This window comes from Rhinopithecus bieti, unplaced genomic scaffold (assembly GCF_001698545.2).
Source record: "Rhinopithecus bieti isolate Rb0 unplaced genomic scaffold, ASM169854v2 scaffold_22, whole genome shotgun sequence".
Classification (NCBI taxonomy): Eukaryota; Metazoa; Chordata; class Mammalia; order Primates; family Cercopithecidae; genus Rhinopithecus; species Rhinopithecus bieti.
In genome coordinates this window covers 2,369,640-2,373,751 of record NW_016803136.1, presented here as the reverse complement: position 1 = coordinate 2,373,751, position 4,112 = coordinate 2,369,640, and the positions used below count along the sequence as shown (strand labels likewise).

The following is a 4,112-nucleotide window of genomic DNA, read 5'->3' as shown; positions in this document are numbered from 1 at the left end:
ATTTTTTTATTTTTATTATTTATTTATTTATTTATTTATTTATTTATTTATTTATTTATTTTTTGAGACTGCGTCTTGCTCTGTCTGCCAGGCTGGAGTGCAGTGGTGGGAACTCGGCTCACTGCAGCCTCGACATCCCGGGCTCAAGTGATCCTCCCACTTTAGCCTTCCAGCTCAGTCCCCACGTAGCTGGACTTCTGGCGCACCACCACCACGCCCGGCTAATTTTGTATTTTTTGTATTGACGGGTTTTCGCCATGATGCCCAGACTGGTCTTGAACTCCTGGGCTCAAGAGATCCGCCCACCTTGGCCTTCTAAACTGTTGGGATTACAAGCGTGAGCCACGGCGTCCGGCCTCTGAGTGTAAGATCTTGAACAAACCACTTAATAGCTCTGATCCAGCCGGGCACGGTGGCTCACACCTGTAATCTCAGCACTTTGGGAGGCCGAGGCAGGCGGATCACCTGAGGTCAGGAGTTCGAGGCCAGCCTGGCCAATATGAAGAAACCCCATCTATACTAAAATACAAAATTAGTCGGGCGTGGTGGCGGGTGCCTATAATCCCAGCTACTTGGGAGGCTGAGGCAGGAGAATCGCTTGAACCCGGGAGGCGGAGGCTGCAGCGTGTCAAGATCGTGCCACTGCACTCCAGCCTGAGCGACAGAGCGAGACTCCATCAAAAAACAAACAAACAAAAACCTCTGATCCTCAGTTCTTCGCTGTAAATGAGAGTACTCTTCCCCACCCCACTGAATCTCTTATGATTCAGTGAGTGAGACATCGCCTGAGGACACACCGCCTGAGGACACACCTGTTGCACAAAAAGCGCTCACTGCACGCCATCACGCCCAAGTCTCGTACCCTTATCTTCATAACCTGTCCAATCCCAGTGGGTGTGAGAGGTAAGTCTGCAGCAGGGCCCGGAAAACTTGTTTCTTTTTCTTTTAAGTGTTTTCCCGCGAATTCGAGAGCAGGTCCGCCTCCTGCCACACTGCAAAAGTCTCCGCTTGCCACCACGCCCCCGCCTTCTGTCAGGAGCAGCCAACTCCAGGTCTCGCGACGGTTTCTTCTTTCTTCAGGATCAGCCACAGGTCGCGCGAGAGGGATTTGTCCAATCATGAGGCTAGATGGCTTCACAAGATGGCGGCGCGCTGGGAGCGTATCCTCTGCGTTTCTAGGAGTTTCCCTCTGCGGCTTCATTAAGATTCTAGGGTTGTACAGGCCCACGCCAGACACGACGTCTGGCAGGAACCTCGGCCTCAGAGGTGGGTCACTTATATTTCTCACGCAGATCTACTATCATAGGTCGCTTAACCTGTGGATCACCCGGGTTCCTCATTCTTGAGTTTTGGGCTAGTGAGGTGCCGACTTCGGGGTCTAGGAGGGGAGACCTGATGTGGCTGTGTGTGCGCACGCGGGGGTGTTTGAGAGTGGATGAGTGGGAGGAGTTGGCGAATAGAATAGAGACTAGGATTGAAGTAGGAAAGACTCCCCGGGGTTTAGGAGGTTTAGAGAAATCCAAAACTGAGGCGGGAAGACAAACTGAGCGGATGAGATGAGAGCGTAGAAAGAGTGGAAGAGATGGAGAAATGGCAGTGGCAGGACTAGTTGGAAAAGTCGAATTTATGAGAGAATGCGAAGAGAAAAGATGTAGATTGGTGTTGAGGTGGAAGGGATCTGTGCAGAAAGAATATTAAGTTTTGAAATTGGAATTTAGACTATTTTACAGGCCATGTATTAAGAGAATGGTAGTTGAAGAGGGTTAATGGTCAAGAGGAACCAGGGAAACAAACATGGAGATGAGAAAGAAAAAAAAAAGTGAAAGCCTCATTCTCAGGGTTCTACTATTATTAACTGTAGCTTTCTGGACTGACTCAAGTAACCAGGAAGAAAAGTTTCAGTCCTTGGAGTGAGCTTTTTTTGAAATTCAATGAGAGTGCTTTGTGTCAGTGGTCCGGACGGGGAAGAGTTCCATCGTGCTTTCAATCAACAAATACTTGAGTGCCTACTCTCTCAGGCACTATTTTAGGCGTTGGGATATGCAGTGAACAAGACAGACAAAATATTTTCGCTCTTGAAGCTTACTGACGGGAGATTTTTTTAAAGTAAAATATATGGAATGTCAGATGGGTAAATTCTGTGTCGAAAATTGAAGCTAGAGCCTGGGTAGCAAAGCCAGACTCCCTTTCTACAAAAAATGAACTAAATTAACCAGGTGCAGTGGCCTGTGCCTGTAGTCCCAGCTACTTGGGAGGCGCAGGCGGGAGGATTGCTTAATCTCAGAAGTTGGAGGCTGCAGGGAGCTATGATACCACCATTGCATTCTGAGCAGCAGAATGAGACCCTGTCTCAACAAGAAGAAAAAAAAAAAGTTCATGCCCAGTTAAACTCTGAAGAATAGGATATATTTAGCTAAGAACCCATTGCCCATAGTGGGAGGTTAGTTAGAAAAGAGGTGGTTGTAGGCCGGGCGCGGTGGCTCAAGCCTGTAATCCCAGCACTTTGGGAGGCCGAGCCTCCCAAAGTGCTGGGATTACAGGCTTGAGCCACCGCGCCCGGCCGACTTCACTTCATTTTTAAAATTTTTTTTGAGATAGAGTCTCGCTCTGTCACCCAGGCTGGAGTGCAGTGGTGTGATCTCAGCTCACTGCAACCTCTGCCTCCCGGGTTCAAGCAATTCTCCTGTCTCAGCCTCCCGAGTAGCTGGGACTACAGGCGCCTGCCACCACGCCTGGCTACTTTTTTGTATTTTTAGTAGAGACAGGGTTTCACCATTTAGGCCAGGCTGGTCTCGAACTCTTGACCGTGATGTACCCGCCTCAGCCTCCCAAAGTGCTGCGATTACAGGCGTGAGCCACCAGCCTTCACCTCACTTAAAAAAAGTAATGAAAATTGGCTGGGTGCGGTGGCTCATGCCTGTAATTCCAGCACTTTGGGAGGCTGAGGTGGGCGGATCACCTGAGTTCAGGAGTTTGAGACCAGCCTGACCAACATAGAGAAACCCTGTATCTACTAAAATTACAAAATTAGCCGGGCGTGGTGGTGCATGCCTGTAATCCCAGCTGAAGCAGGAGAATCGCTTGAACCTGGGAGGCAGAGATTGTGGTGAGCCGATATTGTGCCATTGCACTCCAGCCTGGGCAACAAGAGTGAAACTTCTTCTCAAAAAAAAAAACAAAAACAAAAACCAATAATAATAAAATAAATAACAAAACCTTTTTCTCTCCTTCACCCATTCCCTGGCAGTCACCTTTCTGCTTTCTGTCTCTATGAATTTGACTACTCTAGGTACCTTATAGGAGTGGAATCATACAGTATTTGTCTTTTTGTGACTGACTATTTTGCTTAGCATAATGTCCTCAAGGTTCATTCATGTTGTAGCATGTCAGAATTTACTTCCTTTTGAAGGTGAATAATGTCAATATTCCATTGTATGTATGTGCCACAATTTGTTCATCCATTTGTTCATCATCGAACACTTGGCTTGCTTCCACCTTTTGGCTGTTGCTAAGAATGCAGCCGTGAACAAGGGTGTATAAATATCACTGAGATTCTGCCTTCAGTTTTGGGAGGTATATACCTAGAAGTGGAATTGCCAGATCACAGGCTAATCCGATCTTTAATTTTTTGAGGAGTTGATCATTTTAGAGTATAATCCATATTCGTCTACATTTTGATTCTGTTTTGTCTGTCTGTGGTGCTTTCTGGATGAGGTGTGTGTAGTGAACATCATCACTCTTCAGCAATATTTTGAGCACATGGAGGGATGGAGCGCCTGCCCTCTTCCCCAACCCAAGTTAGGTGGGGACATCTGACTTGATTTGGTTGTCAATGATGTGTGTCACTTCTGAGTGGAAGCTCTGAGAAGCCATCCTCTCTCTTTTCTTGCTGCAGGGGTCCTGGGAGCCCACATTGACATGGTGGTGCCACAGGCTGTGGCTATGTGGATCACAGAATCATCACACGGAGGATGGCTATCCTGAGCAGCTTCTGAGGCTGAGGCCACAGGAGGCTTTGCTTCCCCTCTGAACTGTCTTTTCTTGCGTGTCAGGCTGTGATTTTTTTTTTGACAGATTTGATTTTCTCTTCTTTTTCTTATTTTAAATATATA

General features: G+C 47.3%; 1 protein-coding gene across 4 annotated transcripts in view; it reads left to right on the top strand.

Moving 5' to 3' along the window:
• The first annotated feature begins 1,106 nt into the window (after window positions 1-1,106).
• METTL16 (methyltransferase 16, RNA N6-adenosine) overlaps window positions 1,107-4,112 on the top strand; it is a 109,055-nt gene continuing 106,049 nt past the window's right edge. For 3 of the 4 annotated variants that reach the window (XM_017867081.1, XM_017867090.1, XM_017867067.1), the window contains exon 1: window positions 1,107-1,266. The gene's annotated coding sequence lies outside the window, so the exon portion shown is untranslated. The remainder of the gene's footprint in view (window positions 1,267-4,112) is intronic. The other variant, XM_017867074.1, reaches the window with a different exon arrangement.